The 12,596-nt window shown below is 53.6% G+C and overlaps 1 long non-coding RNA gene across 5 annotated transcripts in view; it reads right to left on the reverse strand.

Moving 5' to 3' along the window:
• The window catches only part of LOC140406823 (uncharacterized), a 33,654-nt gene extending 22,794 nt beyond the window's left edge, over positions 1-10,860 (reverse strand). Inside the window, exons 1-4 of one of the 5 annotated variants that reach the window (XR_011939324.1) lie at positions 10,737-10,860; positions 10,065-10,198; positions 9,619-9,725; positions 8,303-8,408 (exon numbers count right to left, since the gene is read on the reverse strand). This is a non-coding gene — a long non-coding RNA (uncharacterized lncRNA). The other 4 variants (XR_011939326.1, XR_011939325.1, XR_011939322.1 and 1 more) reach the window with 4 other exon arrangements.
• Positions 10,861-12,596: the final 1,736 nt, after the last annotated feature.

Consider the following 12,596-nt stretch of genomic DNA (forward strand, 5'->3'; position numbering starts at 1 on the left):
GGGAGAGGGGCTGAGAGGGAGAGGGCTGAGAGGGAGAGGGGCTGAGAGGGAGAGGAGGCTGAGAGGGAGAGGGGCTGAGAGGGAGAGGGGCTGAGAGGGAGAGGGGCTGAGAGGGAGAGGGGCTGAGAGGGAGAGAGGCTGAGAGGAGAGAGAGGCTGAGAGGGAGAGAGGGCTGAGAGGGAGAGAGGGCTGAGAGGGAGAGAGGCTGAGAGGGAGAGGGGCTGAGAGGAGAGGGGCTGAGAGGGAGAGGGGCTGAGAGGGAGAGAGGCTGAGAGGGAGAGGGGCTGAGAGGGAGAGAGGACTGAGAGGAGAGAGGCTGAGAGGGAGAGAGGGCTGAGAGGGAGAGAGGGCTGAGAGGGAGAGGGGCTGAGAGGGAGAGGGGCTGAGAGGAGAGGGGCTGAGAGGGAGAGAGACTGAGAGGGAGAGCTGAGAGGGAGAGGGGCTGAGAGGGAGAGAGGCTGAGAGGGAGAGGGGCTGAGAGGGAGAGAGGTGAGAGGGGAAGAGGGGGCTGAGAGGAGAGAGACTGAGAGAGAGAGAGGCTGAGAGAGAGAGAGGCTGAGAGGGAGAGGGGCTGAGAGGAGAGAGCTGAGAGAGAGAGAGGCTGAGAGGGAGAGGGGCTGAGAGGAGAGGGGCTGAGAGGGAGAGGGGCTGAGAGAGAGAGGGGCTGAGAGGGAGAGGGCTGAGAGGGAGAGGGGCTGAGAGGGAGAGGGGCTGAGAGGGAGAGGGGCTGAGAGGGAGAGGGGCTGAGAGAGAGAGGGGCTGAGAGGGAGAGGGGCTGAGAGGGAGAGGGGCTGAGAGGGAGAGAGGACTGAGAGGGAGAGAGACTGAGAGGGAGAGGGGAGAGGGCTGAGAGGGAGAGGGGCTGAGAGGGAGAGGGGCTGAGAGGGAGAGGGCTGAGAGGGAGAGGGGCTGAGAGGGAGAGGGGCTGAGAGAGAGAGGGGCTGAGAGGGAGAGGGGCTGAGAGGGAGAGAGGCTGAGAGGGAGAGGGGCTGAGACGGAGAGAGACTGAGGGAGAGGGCTGAGAGTGAGAGGGGCTGAGAGGGAGAGGGGCTGAGAGGGAGAGGGGCTGAGAGGGAGAGGGCTGAGGGAGAGGGCTGAGAGGGAGAGGGGCTGAGAGGGAGAGAGGCTGAGAGGGAGAGAGGCTGAGAGGGAGAGAGACTGAGAGGGAGAGGGGCTGAGAGGAGAGGGGCTGAGAGGGAGAGGGGCTGAGGGAGAGGGGCTGAGAGGAGAGAGACTGAGAGGGAGAGAGGCTGAGAGGGAGAGAGACTGAGAGGGAGAGGGGCTGAGAGGGAGAGGGACTGAGAGGGAGAGGGGCTGAGAGGGAGAGGGAGAGGGTGAGAGGCTGAGAGGGAGAGGGGCTGAGAGGGAGAGAGGCTGAGAGGGAGAGGGGCTGAGAGAGAGAGGGCTGAGAGGGAGAGGCTGAGAGGGAGAGGGGCTGAGAGGAAGAGGGGCTGAGAGGGAGAGAGACTGAGAGGGAGAGGGGCTGAGAGGGAGAGGGGCTGAGAGGGAGAGGGGCTGAGAGGGAGAGAGACTGAGAGGGAGAGGGACTGAGAGGGAGAGAGACTGAGAGGGAGAGAGAGCTGAGAGGGGAGAGGGAGAGGGTGAGAGGCTGAGAGGGAAAGGGGCTGAGAGGGAGAGGGGCTGAGAGGGAGAGGGGCTGAGAGGGAGAGAGGCTGAGAGGGAGAGAGACTGAGAGGGAGAGAGACTGAGAGGGAGAGGGGCTGAGAGGGAGAGGGGCTGAGAGGGAGAGGGGCTGAGAGGGAGAGGGAGAGGGTGAGAGGCTGAGAGGGAGAGGGGCTGAGAGGGAGAGGGGCTGAGAGGGAGAGAGGCTGAGAGGGAGAGAGGACTGAGAGTAGAGAGACTGAGAGGGAGAGGGGCTGAGAGGGAGAGGGGCTGAGAGGGAGAGGGGCTGAGAGGGAGAGGGAGAGGGTGAGAGGCTGAGAGGGAGAGGGCTGAGAGGGAGAGGGGCTGAGAGAGAGAGGGGCTGAGAGGGAGGGGCTGAGAGGGAGAGGGGCTGAGAGGAAGAGGGGCTGAGAGGGAGAGGCTGAGAGGGAGATGGGCTGAGAGGGAGAGAGGCTGAGAGGAAGAGGGGCTGAGAGGGAGAGAGACTGAGAGGGAGAGAGACTGAGAGGGAGAGGGGCTGAGAGGGAGAGAGACTGAGAGGGAGAGGGACTGAGAGGGAGAGAGACTGAGAGGGAGAGGGGCTGAGAGGGAGAGAGGCTGAGAGGGAGAGGGTGAGAGGCTGAGAGGGAGAGGGGCTGAGAGGGAGAGGGGCTGAGAGGGAGTGGGGCTGAGAGGGAGAGGGGCTGAGAGGGAGAGGGGCTGAGAGGGAGAGGGACTGAGAGGAGAGGCTGAGAGGGAGAGGGGCTGAGAGGAAGAGGGGCTGAGAGGGAGGCTGAGAGGGAGAGGGGCTGAGAGGGTGAGAGGCTGAGAGGGAGAGGGGCTGAGAGGGAGAGGGGCTGAGAGAGAGAGGGGCTGAGAGGGAGAGGCTGAGAGGGAGAGGGGCTGAGAGGAAGAGGGGCTGAGAGGGAGGCTGAGAGGGAGAGGGGCTGAGAGGGAGAGGGACTGAGAGGGAGAGAGACTGAGAGGGAGAGGGGCTGAGAGGGAGAGAGACTGGGAGGGAGAGGGAGAGGGTGAGAGGCTGAGAGGGAGAGGGGCTGAGAGGGAGAGGGGCTGAGAGAGAGAGGGGCTGAGAGGGAGAGGCTGAGAGGGAGAGGGGCTGAGAGGAAGAGGGGCTGAGAGGGAGAGAGACTGAGAGGGAGAGGGGCTGAGAGGGAGAGGGACTGAGAGGGAGAGAGACTGAGAGGGAGAGGGCCTGAGAGGGAGAGAGACTGAGAGGGAGAGGGGCTGAGAGGGAGAGAGACTGAGAGGGAGAGGGGCTGAGAGGGAGAGAGACTGAGAGGGAGAGGGGCTGAGAGGGAGAGAGACTGAGAGGGAGAGGGGCTGAGAGGGAGAGGGGCTGAGAGGGAGAGAGGCTGAGAGGGAGAGGGGCTGAGAGGGAGAGAGGCTGAGAAGGAGAGGGGCTGAGAGGGAGAGAGGCTGAGAGGGAGAGGGGCTGAGAGGGAGAGGGGCTGAGAGGGAGAGGGACTGAGAGGGAGAGGGACTGAGAGGGAGAGGGGCTGAGAGGGAGAGGGACTGAGAGGGAGAGAGATTGAGAGGGAGAGAGACTGAGAGGGAGAGAGAATGAGAGGGAGAGGGGCTGAGAGGGAGAGGGGCTGAGAGGGAGAGGGGCTGAGAGGGAGAGAGGCTGAGAGAGAGAGAGGCTGAGAGGGAGAGGGGCTGAGAGGCTGAGAGGGAGAGGGGCTGAGAGGGAGAGGGGCTGAGAGGGAGAGGGGCTGAGAGGGAGAGAGGCTGAGAGGGAGAGGGGCTGAGAGGGAGAGGGACTGAGAGGGAGAGGGGCTGAGAGGGAGAGAGACTGAGAGGGAGAGGGGCTGAGAGGGAGAGGGGCTGAGAGGGAGAGGGGCTGAGAGGGAGAGAGGCTGAGAGGGAGAGGGGCTGAGAGGGAGAGGGAGAGGGGCTGAGAGGGAGAGGGGCTGAGAGGGAGAGAGGCTGAGAGGGAGAGAGGCTGAGAGGGAGAGGGACTGAGAGGGAGAGAGGCTGAGAGGAAGAGGGGCTGAGAGGGAGAGAGGCTGAGAGGGAGAGGGGCTGAGAGGGAGAGGGGCTGAGAGGGAGAGGGGCTGAGAGGGAGAGGGGCTGAGAGGGAGAGGGGCTGAGAGGGAGAGAGGCTGAGAGGGAGAGGGGCTGAGAGGGAGAGGGGCTGAGAGGGAGAGGGGCTGAGAGGGAGAGAGACTGAGAGGGAGAGAGGCTGAGAGGGAGATGGGCTGAGTGGGAGAGAGACTGAGAGGGAGAGGGGCTGAGAGGGAGGGACTGAGAGGGAGAGGGGCTGAGAGGGAGAGAGACTGAGAGGGAGAGAGGCTGAGAGGGAGATGGGCTGAGTGGGAGAGAGACTGAGAGGGAGAGAGGCTGAGAGGGAGAGGGGCTGAGAGGGAGAGGGGCTGAGAGGGAGAGGGACTGAGAGGGAGAGAGGCTGAGAGGAAGAGGGGCTGAGAGAGAGAGAGGGGCTGAGAGAGAGAGAGGCTGAGAGGGAGAGAGGCTGAGAGGGAGAGGGGCTGAGAGGGAGAGAGACTGAGAGGGAGAGGGGCTGAGAGGGAGAGAGGCTGAGAGGGAGAGAGACTGAGAGGGAGAGAGAGAGACAGAGAGACTGACTGAGAGAGAGACTGAGAATGTGACAAGCAGAAAGTCAGTAAAAGTCGATTCAAACGGTCCCCTGGGCTTTCACAAGGAACCGTGACATTAATCACAGTACAACACGGGCACTGCGCGATTGGGAAATTGTCTGATTAAATGGAAGCCCCTCTTTAAAACTGACAGTGGGGCAGATGGGGGGGAGCCTGGAGACATTGGAGAACTCGGTGAGCTGAATTAACCCCCTCCCACACCCACACAACCCCCCCTCCCCCCATCACCAACACTTCACTAATCAGTCCGTCTTCAGCACAGGAGATATCCCTTACACAGCCTCACATTTATAAATTCAATCCCAGCACCTCGGCAACATTATGAAAGTCGATACGTTCATGTTTACATGTTGCAGTGTGCACAGCAGGATCCCATAAATAATAAACATGATGGAGACAGGAGCCCAGTCCGTATCCTGCGTCTCTCTTAACCTCCCACTCAACCGCCCCCCTCCGCACACACCCCACACCCCCACACACATTCGCCACCCCCACTAGCCTCCCCATTCAAATAACGACAAATCACGTTGGTGTTTTTATCATTTTATTGGAAGAGGAAGTATAGAGGGAAATAGCTGGAGAGAGAGGCTCGGTGAGGGGAGGGGGATGTGGTGGGGAAGAGTGAGACAGGCAATTTCTCCCACGCTCCCTCTCTTTCTCTCTCAGGTCTTCTTTCCCTCTGGAGGCATTTTCAAATCGACTGGCCTCAGGACAGGACAGGGCTGTCTCAGGACATTTTCAAATCGACTGTCTCAGGACAGGACAGGGCTGTCTCAGGACATTTTCAAATCGACTGTCTCAGGACAGGACAGGGCTGTCTCAGGACATTTTCAAATCGACTGTCTCAGGACAGGACAGGGCTGTCTCAGGACATTTTCAAATCGACTGTCTCAGGACAGGACAGGGCTGTCTCAGGACATTTTCAAATCGACTGTCTCAGGACAGGACAGGGCTGTCTCAGGACATTTTCAAATCGACTGCCTCAGGACAGGACAGGGCTGTCTCAGGACATTTTCAAATCGACTGTCTCAGGACAGGACAGGGCTGTCTCAGGACATTTTCAAATCGACTGTCTCAGGACAGGACAGGGCTGTCTCAGGACATTTTCAAATCGACTGTCTCAGGACAGGACAGGGCTGTCTCAGGACATTTTCAAATCGACTGTCTCAGGACAGGACAGGGCTGTCTCAGGACATTTTCAAATCGACTGCCTCAGGACAGGACAGGGCTGTCTCAGGACATTTTCAAATCGACTGTCTCAGGATTGTGTAAAATCGCACTTTCTAAAAGATAATGTGACTGGGCCGTGACTGTGCACAGCAGAACCCCCACCCCCAGACCCTGTGCCTGATCACCCCCTCACCCCACCCCACATCTCTCCCCCCGTTTCCCCTGGCCCTCCCTTTTCTCTCACCCCCTCTCTTTTTCACTCCTCGCTCCCACCGCCCTCTCTCTCTTTCTCTCTCCCTCTTTTTCACTCTCTCCCTCCACCCTCTAACTTTCTCTGTCCCCCTCCCCTTTTCACTTTATCTCCTTCCACCCTCTTGTCATTCTCTCTCCCTCTTTTTCACTCCCTCTCCCTCCACCCTGTCTTTCTCTGTCCTCCCCTCTCTTTTTTATTCTCTCTCCCTCAACCCTGTCTTTCTCTGTCCCCCTCCCCTTGTCACTATATCTTTCTCCCTCCACTCTCTCTCTCTTTCTCTCTCCTCCTCTTTTTCACTCCCTCTCTCCCACCGCCCTCTCTCTGTCTTTCTCCCTCCCCCTCTTTTTCACTCTCTCTCCCTCCACCCTCTGTCTTTCTCTGTCCCCCTCCCCTTTTCACTATATCTCTTTACCTCCACTCTCTCTCTCTTTCTCTCCCTGCCCTCTCTTTTTCACTCTCTTTCTCCCTCCACTCTCTCGACAAATCACATTGGGGTTCTCTGTAACATTTAGTCCAAGATGAAATGTAGAAAGAAATGGCTGGAAAGTAGGAGAGAGAGAGATAGAAAGCTGGGGTGACTGAGGCAGGGACATTTATCCCCAAACCCCCCTCAGAAATCCTTCCTATCCCACCGCCCTGTCTAAAACACAAACACCACCATTGAGGACAAACCTGTACCCAGGCTGCGGCCTATTCATTTCAGACCCATTCCCGACTGCTGCACACTCAGTGAGCCAGTTTAATATTAAATTGTGCGTGGTCACTAAGTTGACATTTCAGGAAAGGCTGCAGGCCACTGATGCACAGCAGGATCCCACAACCAGCAATGTGATCCTGACAGGGTGGGACAGGCAGGTGAGCGGGGGGATGGGGGAGAGACATATTCCTTCCCTTGCCTGCTATATTCTTTCCTCCATCTCTTCCCCCCCCCCGCCCCCAAAATACCCCCACCCCTGAATACCACGGGTATTGGGAGTCTGGAGCCACATCCACTGTCCCCAGAAAGTTACACTTCCCTCTTTAAACTGGGAAACCAGCTGCCTGGTCCGTCCGGAGACTTTTTACAATCACCCTCCCAGCATTTATTTCCATTTATTTCCCAAATCAGGGTATCCCCAGAAAGATGTGATGAGGCTCCCCATTGCAGTTTGTGGGAAGGTTTCATTGATTGAAGGTTTAAAGAGACACTAAAAAGCTGGAGAGAGATGGACAGATAGCGGCAGAATGCTGGAGAGACAGAGAGAGAGGCAAGAATGGAAAGAAGGCAGAAAGGGAGAGAAAGCCTCTCTTTTTCACTACCTCCCTCTCCCTCCAACCTCTCTCTCTCACATCTCCCTCCTACCCCCCCCCCCCCCCCCCCCCTCCCACGACCCCACCTCTCTCTCTCTCTCTCTCATCCCAGTAGTTGGGAAGGAGAGAGAGAGAGAGGATCACACACAGGAATCCAACAATCACTACCACAGCAAACAGAATTCAAATGGCCCCCTGCCAATTTCATTTCACCCTCACATTTAAGTCTCGGCCTAAAACACAGGCTTTATTCTAGAATTACACCCCCTTCAAGTTTAAGGGACTATAATTCCAGATTACTTTACAGTCGATGGATTCAGTATTAAAGTGACCCCACTGTTGGTTCATTTCAGGAATTCTGCAGGCAACTTGTGCACGGGGAGATCCCAAAAATGGTGACACTTTCCAAATTGAGTTCCGAGTTTCTGATGGTGGATTTCTCTCTCAGCAGCGATGAGATCATGGCTGAATATCCCGTCAGTGCACGCAGAAAGGGTTCATTAACTCTCTCGTTCCCAAGCACTCAAGTTTAAGACTTTAAAATTCGAGACCTTCGAACCCACTTTGCAGTCCGTGAGCTATTTCATTAAAAAAAAAGTAGGTACTCTATATTTATTTATTTATTTATTTTTATAAATTTAGAGTACCTAATTCATTTTTTCCAATTAAGGGACAATTTCACGTGGCCAATCCACCTACCCTGCAAATCTTTGGGTTGTGGGGGCGAAACCCACTCAAACACAGGAAGAGAGCTATTTTATTTTCAGAGTTGTGGTCACTGTTGCTGCGCGGGCAAAGGCCACAGGCCTGTGAGTGAACAGCAAGATCCCACAGCAGCAGCAATCTGGACCTAACCAGATGGGACACTGTCCTTCTCCCCCCCCCCCCCCCCTCCTCACTCCTGCTGGGAGCCCCATTCCCCACTGCACCTAACACCACCCCCCCACCCCACCCCCGCCGTGTCATGTGTGGATTGGAACATCCCTGGAGAAGTCCCTTCAGTTTCTGAAAGAGTTAAACTGCCTCTTAAAACGAAGAAAAACCTTTTTAAAACAAAATCCATTGGCACACAGAAAGATCCCAGAAGGTGCAGTCGGCAGTGTTGAGTGTCGTTGACATTTGCTACCAGGTTGCAGAGAGTGGCTGAGACAGTGAAATCCCCCCCCCCCCCCCCCCCCCCCCCCACCACACATACCCGGGATGCTCAGAATTAACATAACCCCTGTTATTTTGGAACAAAATTAGACAGCTTTATATTCCAGATTTGTATTTTACTCTTTGCCACCCACCAAAGGGTTAATGTGTTTGTGTCGAAGTGCAAGGCCAGGGCGGCAATAAAGAGACAACTCACGTGAGTGCGGCCTGTGGAGTAGGCCTCAGTCCATCCACTTGTCCTCTGGAGAATAGCCTTTGTCCAAAGATTCCTGGTCGCATTGCAGTCTTCAAAGTTCAAATTCCTGGGGAAAAGAGGGAGAAAATTAACTAAAACGCAGGAAAATGTTTACACTTGTAGCACAGCAAGAGGCCAAGATTCCCCCTCTCAGTCACACAAACTCTCAGCAACATCCACCTACACTAATCTCAGTTATAAACCACAGAATAAAAAAGATTGAGAGACAGTTCCCACTTCCCTTGTCTTTCTCTTTCTCTCTCTCTCGCTATCTCATTCGGTCCCACTATCCCTCTCATTCATATTTCTGTCTCCCTCGTTATCCCTCATCAGCCTCCCAGCATTTAGTTCTATTTGTTTCTCTAATCAGGGTATCCCCAGAAAGATGTGATGAGACTCCCCATTGCAGTTTGTGGGGTGGTTTTCTTAGATTAAAGGTTTAAAGAGACACTAAAAAGCTGGAGAGAAATGGACAGATAGTGGCAGAAAGCTGGGGAGACAGAGAGAGAGAGAGAGAGGGGCAAGAATGGAAGAAAGACAGAAAGGGAGAGAAAGCCTCTCTTTTTCACGACCTCCCTCTCCCTCCACCATCTGTCTTTCTCCTCTCCCTCTCTCTAATCTCTATTACCCCCCAGCCCCACACTCTTTTCTGTACTTCTCTCTCTCTCTCTTTCTATCATCCTAATAGTTGGGAAGGAGAAAGAGAGAGAGAGACAGGGTCACACACAGGAATCCAACATTCACAACCACAGCAAACTGAATTCAAATGACCTCCTGCGAATTTAATTTCACTCTCATACTTGTGCCTCGGCCTAAAATACAGGCTTCATTCCAGAATTAGACCCGCTTCAAGTCAAGGGACTTTAATTCCGGGCAATCGAGATTACTTTACAGTCAATGGGTTCATTTAAAAGTGACCCCCACTATCGTTAATTTTGTGAATTATGCCGGCAACCTGGGCACAGGGAGAGCCCAACAAATGATGACCACTTTCAAAATTGAGTTCAGAGTTTCTGATCTGAGATTTCTCTCTCTCTCTCTACCAGATTACAGAGAGTGGCTGAAACAGTGAAATGCCCCCCCCCCTCCCCACACACACACCGCACCCCATACCCCCACCCCTGGGACGCTCAGAATTAATATAACCCCTGTTATTTTGGAACAAAATTAGACAGCTTCATATTCCAGATTTGTATTTTACTCTTTGCCGCCCACCTAAGGTTTAATGTGTTTGTGTCTAAGTGCAAGGCCGGGGCTGCAATAAAGAGACAACTCACGTGAGTGCGGCCTGTGGAGTAGGCCTCAGTCCATCCATCCATGCTCGGGAGAAATACCCTTACCCAAAGATTCCTGCTCACATTGCAGTCTTTCAAAATTCAAATTCCTGGGAAAAAGAGGGAGAAAATCAACTAAACCACAGGAAAAGATTGAAACTATTTAATACAGCGAGAGCCCAGGGTCCCCTTTTCAGTTTTACAACCCCTCAGCAACATCCAAATACAAATAAGTCACAGCTTTCAACCAGAGGTTAAAAAAGATTGAGAGACAATTAATACTCAAAATCTTTTTATTGTCACAATTAGGCTGACATTAATACTGCAATGAAGTTACTGTGAAAATCCCCTTCTCTTGTGTTTCTCGCTGTCTCTCTATCCCTCTTATACATATTTCTGTCTCCCTCCCTCACTCACTCTTTTTGATCCCTCCAATATTAAAATTAAACCTCAGTCAGGGTAATAACCCGGGTGAAGCCTGCAGAACAGGCCTCAGCCAGCGCTCCCTCGGGAAGAATTCACCCTCCCTCGTCCTCCTCACTGGATTCCCGACTTCCTTCCAGTTCTCCAAATAAAAACGCCTCTGGAGAAAAAAAGGAGATAACATTGATTATAAAGGCAATAACAGGGACATTTTAATAAAATATTCAAAACAGCACAACAGGAGTTCAACATCTCCAATCTCGAGTCAATCAGTAACATGTCAACACCCAAAATGCACAGCTCAAAACAGGCAGATTGACACACCCAGCGACACACACACACACACACACACTGAAGCAGAGGGGTAATGTTTTGAGTGTAGTGAGTTTTTGGTTTGTGAACTGAAGTCCCTCAGACACAGATATATCCTCAGTGAGCTGTGAGCAGACTCCACCCCTAGTCTCTGCCATGTGTGGAATGTCTGTCTCAGAGGACAGCTCTCTATTGACATGTAAATGCAGGCCAAGAGATACTGATCTCCTTGCTGCTCAGCCCCACACACACAGAATGTGACTTCAGCTAACCCTTGGCCTTCCCCACACCAGTGTTGTTCACTGAGCAGGACAGAAAAAATTGGATTAAATGTAATTATTAGACAGGGACGTTCTTATTTTCTCTACCCAAGTGGATAACCTCACATTTATCCACGTTGTACTGCATCTGCCATATCTCTCACTCACTCCCCTCCAATAGGATTGAATCGTAATTTAAAATAGTATTGGGAAATGATTAGAAACAGTTTGGACTGAGATCTCCTCAGTGACCTGTGTGCAGACCCCACCCCCGACTTTCTGTGAGGAATGCCCCCCTCGGTGTGGTTCCTGTGTCTGCTAAGGAAGACACTTGTCCTGTCTATGGTTATGTTAATTCAGCAGTTAGCAACAGATTCTGTCCTGTCATTATTTCTGTCTTTGGTTTAACATTTGTTTACCTCTGAATTTCTGACATGTTTGGAATGACTATTCGTCTGTCGCCTTAGGAAGGCTCTCCATAGAATGAGTAAAAAGCAGCAAGAAATCACAGAATGTGAGTTAAACACAACTTCATTTCTGCCTCCATTTGGAGAGAAGATTCCTGGCCACAAAAACAAAGCTCATTGCAAAGTTTCACTTCATATTTTACATGTTGTTCACAGACAGATTTCTTCAATGAGCTGCTCTATAAATCTGGATTCAATTTGACTTTTTCTCACTGAGAGATGAAAAGTTTATTCCTGAATCAGTACACGGTCATCGGCAACAACATAATTTTATTAGACAGTGAGGATCAATGGGATTTTTCACTGAAATCCTCTGATGTCAATTCCTGAGATTAGAATTTATAATGAAACAATTTGGATTCAATGAAAACGGTCAGTTTAATAACCCCAATGTCCTGACTGCCTCACGTCCTGGCACCCTCACACCCTCACACCCTCATGTCCCCTAACTCTCAATCCCTGACCCACTCACGCCTCCGAAACTTCAGATCCTGACCCGCTGTGTACCTCTTTCTGTGTGTGTGTCCCTTACTCTGTCTGTGTGCCCACCTCTCACTGTCCCTCTCTGTATCCCTCTCTCCCTCTGTGTCCCTCTCTCTCGCTGTCTGTGTCCTTCTATCTCACTCTATCCCTCTCTTTCACTGCGTACCTCTTTCTATCTGTCTCACTCTCTCTGTGTCCCTCTCCCTCTATGTGTCCCCGTCTCTCTGTCTCTCTCGCTGTGTTCCTCGCTCTCTCGCTGTGTCCTTCTCTCTCTCGCTGTGTACCCGTCCCTCTCGATGTGTCCCCCTCTCTCTCTCGCTGCGTCCCTCACTCTCTCTCGCTGCTTCCCTCTCTCTCTCGCTGTGTCCCCCTCTCTCTCGCTGTGTTCCTCGCTCTCTCGCTGTGTCCCTCTCTCTCTCGCTGTGTACCCGTCCCTCTCACTGTGTCCCCCTCTCTCTCTCTCGCTGTGTTCCTCGCTCACTCGCTGTGTCCCTCTCTCTCTCGCTGTGTTCCCCGCTCTCTCGCTGTGTCCCTCTCTCTCTTTCGCTGTGTCATAGATTATCATAGAATTTACAGTGCAGAAGGTGGCCATTCGGCCCATCGAGTCTGCACCAGCTCTTGGAAAGAGCACGCCACCCAAGGTCAACACCGCCACCCTATCCCCATAACCCAGTAACCCCACAACGCTAAGGGCAATTCTGGACACTAAGGGCAATTTATCATGGCCAATCCACCTAACCTGCACATCTTTGGACTGTGGGAGGAAACCAGAGCACCCGGAGGAAACCCACGCAGACACGGGGAGGATGTGCAGACTCCGCACAGAGAGTGACCCAAGCCGGAATCGAACCTGGGACCCTGGAGCTGTGAAACAATTGTGCTATCCACAAGGCTACCGTGCTGTCCCACTCTCTCTCGCTGTGTCCCTCCCTCACTCGGTGTGCTCCTCTCTCTCTCGCTGTGCCCCTCTCTCTCTCGCTGCGGTCCTCTCTCACTCGCTGTGTCCCTCTCTCTCTCGCTGTGTCCCTCACTCTCT

The sequence above is a fragment of the Scyliorhinus torazame genome, unplaced genomic scaffold (genome assembly GCF_047496885.1).
Source record: "Scyliorhinus torazame isolate Kashiwa2021f unplaced genomic scaffold, sScyTor2.1 scaffold_899, whole genome shotgun sequence".
Taxonomy (NCBI): Eukaryota; Metazoa; Chordata; class Chondrichthyes; order Carcharhiniformes; family Scyliorhinidae; genus Scyliorhinus; species Scyliorhinus torazame.